The sequence below is a fragment of the Leucopleurus acutus genome (genome assembly GCF_964270905.1).
Source record: "Leucopleurus acutus genome assembly, chromosome: Y".
NCBI classification, from domain to species: Eukaryota; Metazoa; Chordata; class Mammalia; order Artiodactyla; family Delphinidae; genus Leucopleurus; species Leucopleurus acutus.
In genome coordinates this window covers 15,546,626-15,557,413 of record NC_139164.1, presented here as the reverse complement: position 1 = coordinate 15,557,413, position 10,788 = coordinate 15,546,626, and the positions used below count along the sequence as shown (strand labels likewise).

At 41.2% G+C, this 10,788-nt stretch overlaps 1 protein-coding gene across 2 annotated transcripts in view; it reads left to right on the top strand.

Annotated features, from left to right (window-relative positions):
• The first annotated feature begins 530 nt into the window (after positions 1-530).
• LOC309978882 (gamma-taxilin-like) overlaps positions 531-10,788 on the top strand; it is a 60,747-nt gene continuing 50,489 nt past the window's right edge. For both annotated transcript variants that reach the window (XR_014327150.1, XM_082865543.1), the window contains exon 1: positions 531-628. The gene's annotated coding sequence lies outside the window, so the exon portion shown is untranslated. The remainder of the gene's footprint in view (positions 629-10,788) is intronic.

Genomic DNA, 10,788 nt, shown 5'->3' with positions numbered 1-10,788 from the left:
AGGATAATAATAGCTAGTAGGGCCCATAATAAGGATAACCTAACAAGAACAAAAACAGGAGATACTCCTGTTTTCACCTGACCCTAAACTCTTCCCTTTTCAAAGTAGTTTCCTTTAGCATGAAATCGCCCCTAAAAAACTACAAATCCCATTAAGCAGCAGGCGCAGCACAGTAAGTACTCCTCCCTTCTCAGAATGCCGCGGAGTTCCGCCCTAAACCCAATCTGGGCTCGCAAACTATGGCGGGACAGTTTGCTAGGACCTGCAGTTCTTTCCACACTCTTTATCCTCTTCTGCGCAGAGTCACTGGGGCATTCTGTTAGCCCTTTGGCCCTGAGACCGGGCTTGGCCTCCGATGCTCCCCTCCCCCACCTCACTCAATTCTCTGGAGGCAAACATCCAGCCGTCACGTGGAGAGGGCCGGATCGTCGACTGGCTGCTGAAGCTTGGAAGGTAGTAGATAGGCCTTGCGAGCTTCCGTTCTTTGGGTCAAAGGTGCCGGTTTAAGTGCTTCCGTCACTTCTTGGCGACGCAGGTAGGATAAAGAGCGACGGGAAGAGGCGGCGGAGTAGGGGCTAAGGAGACGATTGAGGCCGGACGCAGCGGTCGACTGAGCAGCCAGAAGCAGGTCAGTCCTGGTTTCCACGGGGTGGCGGGGGTGGAGTGTGAGGGAGAGTATTACCTTTTACAGGTTTGCCTGTGCACTCTCTTCAGTTACTTTAGGTACGGGACAAACATTCCGCTTTCTTCAGAGGGTGGCGATACTAGGGCGTTTGTGTGGCGAGGAGGTGGAATCGGAATCAATGGGGTGGAGGGGACCGCTGTGGGTTGGGGAGGGATGTGTGCGGCTTGGGTATTAGAAGAGGCGGGGAACGCAGTCCTGTCTGTGGGTGAAAGGGTGCGAGGCGGGGGTGCGCCATGTGTTGCAACGATGTACTGCGGGTGCTCCGGGGTCCTGTGAGCTTGATGTTCTCTCTCCCAGTTCCTGACGTCCTCGTGCTCCCTCCGTTCGGCGCCACCTTCGGTCGACTAGGGACAGGGATTTGCTCTTCTCAGCTTTCGCCGACTGCATGCGTCGCTCTGCATGGTGCGTTGGGGTTAGCGCCGGCAAAGCTGTTGCGTACTTCGATAATGGCGCGGGGGCCGGGGATGCGCTGCGTTTCTGTTTCCCAGTCCTCCTTTACTCTCTGCCACCACGCAGATGGTGGCCGGTGGTGGCGGAACTGGTAGGGCTGCTTCTTAGCGTCACTGACAAGGCAGCATTTGGGGCTTAGGATACGGAGGTGACGCCGAAGTACCTCTTTCCAACCTAATTGGGGAGCATCATCGTGCAATAACTTGTCTTTCTAACTCCTTTAAAAACAAACCAAAACAAAACTGAACACCTTTATCTTTCCTTTGGTTTGTGCTTTAGCGCCTCCCGTACTTTTGGTCTCTCAATCCGGTAGACATGCTGGAACGTTCCCCTTGTCTTACTTTACTTACATCAGGGGCATTTCATTGTTCCTCTGGTGACAGGAAAATCTAGATCTGCTTCAGACTGTAAAAATCCCACTTCTCCTGGGCTGAGTTTGTAGAATCAGGAAGTTTTCCACAACGACTGGGCTGCATACAGGTATATACGGTTTCCAGAGCCCTACCCTAGAGTTGAGAATTGCAGAGAAAGGGCTTGGTACAGTGGAAATCTTTTTTCTTTTTCCGTTCATTTAAACTTGCTGAAGCGTTCATTCCTGTTTGAACGTATGAAATAATATTTTTCTAACATGTTTCATGAACTTCAAAAATCTCAGTTTAGATTTGAGCAAAGTGTCAAGAATTAGCTTTTTTTGACCTGTTTCTGAGGTGAGGTATTTTCTTGTGCCTCTGTATGAAGGTGTCAGTACTTCACATCTTTCTTTCTTTTTTTTCCTTTCTCTCTCCTTGTATTCTGAAAGAAAGATCCAGTTCTTAAAGGATTGCGAAAAAAACCTGAGTGCATAGTACTGTAGAGATTCAAAATTAACACTTTCACTACTTTCTCCAAGGACAACTCTGATTTAAAAAAAAAAAACCAACAACAATGCAGTTTACGATATTCCAACAAAGAAGAGAAATCTTATTTTATAGACAAAAAGGAGAGGTTGTGGGAGGTTTGAATGAAAATCTGTTGCAGAAAAGTGAGAGTTCAGGATGTTGATAATTTCTCACTGGCTGAGTTGTTGAAGTAGTCGATTTCTTGGAGGAGATGCACTGTACATTTTTTTCCCTTTTGGCACCTTTTGGTGGTTGAGAATTTTTTCCTATTGATGATTCTTCTGTTGGGATCTGTAATTGATAATTTCTCCTATGTAGTTACTTTTACTATTGTTCTTTATTTCTTTGTATGGCTTTTGAGTTAATTTATAATGTCCCTTTATTTTTGTCAGAAGGACTTCCTTTGTGGTGTTTTGTTTTGTTTTGTTTTTTTTCAGGGCAGGTTTACTAGTAAAGGATTCCCTCAGCTTTTGTGTATTTGGGAATGTTTTAATGTCTTCTTCATTTTGAAAGATAGTCTTTGAGTTTATCATACTTAAGAGTTTACTCATTACTTAACTCATTGGTTGTGTAGACTAATGGTTTTCATCAAATGAGAGAAGTTTTTTTTCATTTCTTTGAATATTCTTCCAGCCTCCTTCTCTCCTCTTCTGTGACCTCCATTATGTATATGCTAGTGTCCCACAAGTCTCAAGTTCTGTTGATTTTTATTTATTCCTTTTCTGTTTCTCAGATTGTATTTTCAATTGACTTAGATTCTAGTTTGCTGATTATTCTTCCTGCTAAGTTCAGTTGTCATACTTTTCAGCCCTGAATTTTTCTTTGGTTCATTTAAAAAATAATTTCTACCTTTTTATTGATGGCTGATTCTTAATTTCTTTTATTCCTATGACTTGCCTATAGTTAATTTTTTCTTTGCATGACTTGTGATTTTTTTTGTTGGCAACTGAATGTTTTTAGTATTATAATGTGACTGTCAAACAAAAACAAATCCTGATTTAGATAACAAGAGACCTTATTCAGAGGCACTCCTGCAATACGGAGAACACTCTGATTTCAGAAATCTGAAAATGTCTTAAAATCAGAGAATGGCTTTTATTGAGACAGGTAAACAGGTTAATAGAAACTTTTTAAGGGGAAATCGAGCAAGCAAAGGAGAGTGAGCAGACAGCATAATTGGCATGGTTGATGGGAGATGATTGTCAGCTGATTCGTGGATCCTTGGGATGAGTTGTTACTAGGGGCACGCTCTGCATTTGAGTGCTTGATCATGGTGGGTAAGCCAGTATCCAGGGGTTTATGCGAAGAGAGAAGCTTGACTGAAGTCTGGTTAAGACAAGACAGTTAAGAAATGTGCAATTGTGAACCCTATACTCTGGGAATCACTCTCCCCACATCCCTAGGGTTTGTTGTTGTTGATTGTTATGGGTTGTAAATGTTTGCTTAGTAATTCTGTGGTAAGCTGTTTTATAAAGATTGTATTCTTTGTCCTGCGTGGTCTCTGAAGTCTTCTGTGGTAGCTTAGAGGTCAGCCAGGTAGCTTAGAGGTCAGCCAGGAATTTAAAAGACATTTTCTTGAAATCCTGGAGCAACAAAAATAACAAAAACTAAACTCCACGTCTTTGCAAATTGATTTTGTTTAGGCAACTCCTTTAACGCTTAGGTAAGCCCAGGCTTAGCATGTACTTCCTTCTTGCACAGAGCCAGATACAAAAGTGTAGGGTCTTCTGCGGTCTTTTCTGGCATGTATGTTGCCCTGGACATGCATGTAGGCTTTGAGATTCCCTGGTATACCTGGGGCCAATCCAAAGCCCTTATCCTTCCATGTTTCTTCTTTACCACCCTCCTTCTTTTGGGGCTTTTCAGTCTGTCTGCCATTTGCCTTGTCATTTTGTCCTTAGCCCACGTAGCTGTGGCTGTTATTTCAACATTTCACACCAAGAAGCTGCACCAACTGTGAGAAAATTTTGAGGCTGGCAAAACAGGAGGATATTCTTGAGCTCCCTTTGGGGGTCTGCCATATAGATCAAAGCCCACTATCAGAACTTTTAAGAACAAGGTTTCTTATCCATCTGGCACCAGCAAGCCACACCAGATATGCTAGCTCCTTCCAGGGTGGGGATTAGGGGGTTGTAGGCAGGTAAAATAAAAAGTTACAATATTCCTTAAGTGAACTGCAGCAGCTTCTTTCCTAGTTAAGGATTCCTCTGGTTGTTGGTTTCAACTGTTTCCCAGAGTTTCCAAAAAGTTGATTTGGACAATTTTTGTCACCATAATCATTGCTTTCGTGTAGAAGTGGGAGGTTGCTACCTCACCATTTTCTTTCTTTAATTTTTTTCTTTAAATTTAGGTATAGTCAATGTACAATATTATGTAAGTTTCAGGTGTATAACATAGTGATTCACGATTTTTCAAGGTTATACTCCATTTACAATTACAAAATATTGGCCATATTCCCTGTGTTGCACAATATATTCTTTTTTTTTTTTTTTTGCGGTACGCGGGCCTCTCACTGCTGTGGCCTCTCCCGTTGCGGAGCACAGGCTCTGGACGCACAGGCTCAGCGGCCATGGCTCACAGGCCCAGCCGCTCCACTGCATGTGGGATCTTCCTGGACCGGGGCACAAACTCGTGTCCCCTGCATTGGCAGGCGGACCCCCAACCACTGCGCCACAAGGGAAGCCCCACAATGTATTCTTGTAGGTTATTTTATACAAAGTAGTTTGTACCTCTTAATCCTCTACCCCTATGTTGTTCCTCCCCTTTTCCCTCTCCCCAGTGATAATCACTAATTTGTTCTCTAGATCTGTGAGTCTGCTTCTTTTTTTGTTTTATTCACTAGTTTTATTTTTTAGATTCCACATGTAAGTGATAATCATCCAGTACTTGTGTTTCTGTCTGACTTATTTCACAAAGAATAATGTCCTCCAAGTTCATCCATGTTGTTGAAAAAGGCAAAATTTCATTTGTTTTTGTGTCTGAGTAGTATTCCTTTGTGCGTATGTGTGGCATGGGGGGCACATCTTTATCCATTTATCTCTTGATGGACACTTGGGTTGCTTTAGTATTTTGGTAATTGTAAATAATGCTATGAAGATTGTGGTGCATGTGTATTTTTGAATTAGTGTTTTCGTGTTTTCGGATATATACTCAGGAGTGGAACTGCTGGGTCATATGGTAGTTCTATTTTTAGTTTGTTGAGAAACCGCCATACAATTTTCTACAGTGACTGCACCAATTTACATTTTACCAACAGTGTAAGAGGGGGTTAATTTTCTCTACACCCTCACCAACATTTGCTATTTCTGTTCTTTTTGATGATAGCCATTCTGATAGGTATGAGGTGATAATCTCATTGTGGTTTTGATTTGCATTTCCCTGGCAATTAGTGACATTGAGGATCTTTTCATGTGCCTCTTGGCCATCTGTATGTCTTTGGGAAATGTCTATTTATGTCTTCTGGCCATCTTTTAACTGGATTGTTTGTTTTTTTTATGTTGAGTTGTATGAGCTGTTTATATATTTTGGATATTAACTAAAATGTCAGTCATATAATTTGCAAAACTTTTTTTGCCATCGGGTAGGTTGTCATTTTGCCTGTATTTTTTTCTAAGAATTTTATGGTTTCCAGCCTTACATTTAGGTCTTTAATCCATTTTGAATTTATTTTTGTATATGATGTTAGAAAATGTTCTAATTTCATTCTTTCACATGTAGCTATCCAGTTTTCCCAGCACCAGTCTTTTCTCCATTTTATATTCTTGCCCCCTTTGTCACAGATTAATACATTATCAATTTTAGTGATATTCCTCTCCAGGTATGAGCTTACCTTTATAAAGTAGTGGTATCTGGATAAATAATACCTCTTATTTAAAAATTAAAACTTGTTTAAATGACATAGTTCCTAGAGAGTGATTTTCATTTATAATTAATACATGATTAATTGATAGGGCATATGACAGACCTTACTTCATAGTCAGTTGTTGTTTATGTAAAATAAGATTTATACTAATGTCCCAAATAAACTTTATTGCCTCCTTTTCCTTCCCTCCTTCCAATTCCTTTTTCTTTGCTATTAATGTGATTATGAGTCACTTTCAGATAATATAATGAATGTAGTGGTATTTGACGTACCTAACGTGTTAAACAAATTTAATATATTATTGAGTATCAGCTATGTTTAACTTTTTCCATTGTGCAGTTTTCAGAAGAGAACAAGTATTAGATAAGCTTTAAGTTCCATTCACACCTAGGGATTCTATTTTTATAATTCAGTCCACTTCCTAGTTAAATTTATTTATTTTAATGAATTTCTGTAAGTTCTTTGACTTGATGGAAAAGATTCACCAAACGACCTATGCTGTCTCCCTGTGCTACTGAGCAAGTTTTATTAATATTTGTTGTTTTGGGCTTCCCTGGTGGCGCAGTTGTTGAAAGTCTGCCTGCCGCAGGGGACACGAGTTTGTGCCCCGGTCCGGGAAGATCCCACATGCTGCGGAGTGGCTAGGCCCGTGAGCCATGGCCGCTGAGCCTGTGCGTCCAGAGCCTGTGCTCCGCAACGGGAGAGGCCGCAACAGTGAGAGGCCCGTGTACTGCAAACAAACAAACAAACAAATATTTGTTGTTTTGAGTGTTGATTTGAATCCCATGTAATATTTCCAAAATATCTCCCAGATGCCCCTCACTCTCCCCAGTGTTTGCCCTTTAATCTGCCATAACTAATATTTACTTGCTAAGATGATACTTTATTTCCTGCTCCTATAGTGCAGAGCAGTTTGGTGGGGTATATAGTTCGTAGAAGTTATGCCAGTAATTTAAAAGATAATTTCTTCTTTAAGAATTGAAGTGTGGACCATGTTAATGTGACAATGTATGTGTGGTAGATAAAATAATGCCCCCCCCCCAATATGCTCATGTCCTAATCTCTGAAACCTGTGAATATGTTTATCCTATCTGATTAAGTATGATCTTGCGATGAAGAGATTGTCCTGGATTATCTTGGTGGATTCAGTGTAATCACAAGGTTTCTTATAATAGAGAAACAGAAGGGTCAGAATCAGAAGAGATGTAATGATGGAAACAGAGATTAGAGACAGAGAGATCTGAAGATGTTATGCTTCAGACCCTGAAGATGGAGAAGGGGATGATAAGCTAATGCAGGCAGGTGGTCTCTAAACTTGGAAAAGGCATGGGAATAATTCTTCAACCTCCAGAGGTAACACAGCCCTGCTGATCCATTTTGGACTTGTGACCTCTAGAACTGTAAGATAATAAATGTGAATTTTTAATCCATTTTTAGGTTTGTGATAATTTGTTATAACAGTAGTAGGAAACTTCACAAATTATTATGAAAGTCCTGTTGTGGGCCAGCAATTTATAGCCTTATCTAAACTTAAACTCTGTAAGATATTATCATTAAAACGAATAATGTCAGTTGGTTTATCTTGACAGACATTTTCTGAAAAATGTCTGGCAGATACCCAAATTTGAATATGTAATCATAGCAGCAAGAAACTCTGAAGGGTCAGAGATTTTAATTTACTTGCAAATTCATAATTTTCCCATAACTTATGGATACTGGGAGAAATCTGGAGACAAAGGATACTTTTTTACAGTAGTATTTACTAGTGTCCACTTTTGCACCTGATTCCCGAGCTTTTGTTCCTACAGGGTTATATAAAGAGAACTAGATATTTGCATTACAAAAAAGAACTAAGTTTAGGGATATTAAATCTTTTATAATGGGCAGTGTGGTAGGCAGAATAGTGGCTGCTCAAAGCTGTTCATGTCTTAAACAGGGACCTGTGAATTATCTTATTGGTTAAAAGGATTTGCATAGATTAGGACTTTGTGGCATTACCCTGGATTATCATGGTATGCACAATGAAATCTTAAGTATACTTAGAAAAGAAAGAGGAAGATAAACGTCAGATCCAGAGAGATGGCATTTTGCATGACTTGCCTTGCCTTTTACTAGCTTTGAATATGGAGGAAAGGATCATGATCCACGGAATACAGTCAGCCCCTAGAAGTCAGAAAAGGCAAAGCTCTTTTCTCTCAGGGAGCCTCCAGAAGGAATGTAAGGTAAATAAATGAGTGGTATTTTATTACAACAGCAATTGGAAACATATTGGCAATAAGCAAACCTGCCCATTGCTGATGAGGTAGACATCATTTCTATTTTTTTTCTAAGGCTCTTTGCTGTATGAGCATCCTTGAAAAGATAGTTTGAAACAAAGACAGTCACTACCTCTGTTCACAAGAGAAGCAGAAACACTGTCATGGCTTCTATTGAGTTTTTCCTTGAGTATGCAAGTTCATTGGCCACACTGTTAAATTTGGTCAAAATAGGCTAGGACCAGATCTGTTCAGTTTATCTTATAGAATACTAGGAACAGGACTCCAAGCCTAAGGAAGAGCCCAAAACTTAGGATTGACTTCAGAGTCCCAGACCTAAACAAATGAACAAGTTCCATACATAATCAGAGTCTACCATCTGGCTTCCTTAAGGCTATGTGTTGACCTTCCCACTTAGCCTGATTCACCGATTCAGTTGCAGCAGGATATATTCATGAATGGCCCATAAGAAAAAAGTCTAGGGCAATTTTGCCATAACTGATAACTGTGGCCAGACAGTTCGAGACGCACTTGAATGCAGTCCACTGATCATTTCAGCTGAAGTTGTGGAGAGATTTCGTACTACCTTTCATTAGTGAATGGCTCCCGTTGAGAGGATAACTACCTGCAGTGTGACCCTAAGCCAGAGGTCAGTTGCCCCTCTGGTGAGTTTCTCCAAGGAACCAAAAGTAGCCTCATTTTGGAGAGCACTTTGCAGTTGTCCAAAGGCTGCATGACTACTGACTATGTTTCCTGAAACAGTTGATGATCTGTTATGCCCTCCCCTTAATGTGGGAAACAGTGTTTTCTAGAGAGATGCAAGTTAATTCCTGGCTTCCATGTGAGAAAGGGCATACTTGGTACCTCTGGCAAGAAAGGGTTGATTCTGATTGATTATGTAAGTCCTCAAATGGGACTTAACATTAGTATTTCCAAGTGGGCACAGATTTAAAGTGCTTTACATCATGTCTCCCTAGCCAGTTACTAACCTTAGCGTTTCCAGGTGAAAAACTGAATCACATCCTTCTTTTTAAAAGGCCTGCCGAAGGCCACACAGTCCTACCGTCTGGCTCTGATACCAGCTGGATGGCATTTGTCTACCCCTGGAATGACTTACCGATGGCTAGAGAAATGACGGTGTGGGAGACATTCAGTGATGACACTTAAGTGTTTTGCATAGGAAATGCAGTAGCTGGGACATTCCTGCTATTTCTATTTGAATGGCAGTCAAATTGTCACCTGAGCTCTCTGGCTGGAAGGCAGATTCAACACCCTTAAATTCAAGAGGCTTGCAGCAATTTGGGAGAGCCACACTAGGACACCTATTTTTATGATGAAGACTCCAGAGACAGTTTTTAAACATGTGGGAAGATTAATGTTGTTAGGTTTGTTAACAAAGGCTGTATTTCCAGTAGCTATAGTTTCAACTTTTGTCCAATCAGTCGTCACCTACTCATGACAGTCCTTTGGCTCACAAAGGCCAGGTACTAGAAGAGTGAGGGGATTTTTGTAAGCCTTGCAGAGATCCATTATGCCCCATTTCTTTGACCTGCAAAGGTCACCATAGGGAGGCTCCATAGGCAGTGTATTTAGGAAGGGGTAATTATCCACTGGGTACACTGATCTAGAACCATTTCAGTCTCACAAGAGAATCCAGGTAGTAGAAACCAAGTTTGAATCCTCTAGGTGCCAGTTTGGACTAGAGCATGCCACTTGGGCTGACATGGTTATGCTATTGGCAGAAAGAAAAAAACAGTAGCCTAAGAATGGCTAAGTTTCTTTGAATTTCCTTGACATTCAATGCTGAGTTTTTAAAATGGGTTTGTATAACCCAGCACCCAGTTTGTCCTGATCCTTAGCAAGGAAGAGACTGAGAGGGGGTTGTCCCTCTCTGGGACCAGCTCATTCAGTGACCCAACTTGCCTTTCCACAGTTTGTAGAAAAGGTGAAGGTGAGGGGGTTAATATCAGGATTCTTTTCTGAGTCAGTTTTTGAAAAGCAGACCTAATGCTCAATAATTCCAGATGCCTATGGATGACAGGGAGTGTGGATGGGAATGGTGGAGGTACATTGACTACTTTTACTTTTGTGGTAGAATGTGTACCATTTTCAGACTGCATATTATCCAGAAAGCTGACCACATGGCAGATCAGTTCAAAGGCTACAATGATGTGGCCAGAGTCAGCTGATTGGTGTGGACCATCAATCCCATGACCTGAAATGGTGGTCAACTATGGGGCATCCAGGATGAATAGACCTGAATAGGTTTAAAGGTTGGATGTACTCAGACTTCCAGAATAAGGAGAATCAATGCTCTGTGTGTCATGGCCTTCCCAATCTGGAGACAACTGGGTCACCTTTCAGCATGCGTCACAAGGTAGCCACTGCAAAAAAAAAAAGACTCTTTTACTTGGTGCCCTTTCTGTGAGGGTAGACACACAGCCATAATCAGTGCAAAGAGTGTAGTGCAGATAGCAATCATACCCATCTTGATCGTACCCAATGATCAAGGCAGTGCAGGCTTGATCAGTAGCTTGGCTTCACTCAGCATACGTGTCTGTGTGAATAAACCATATGATTCCCGTAGTAGCCATGATTTATTTCTCCAGTTTGTGGTACTTTTATCCACCAGTCTGTGTGTTCCCAGTGACTTTAAGA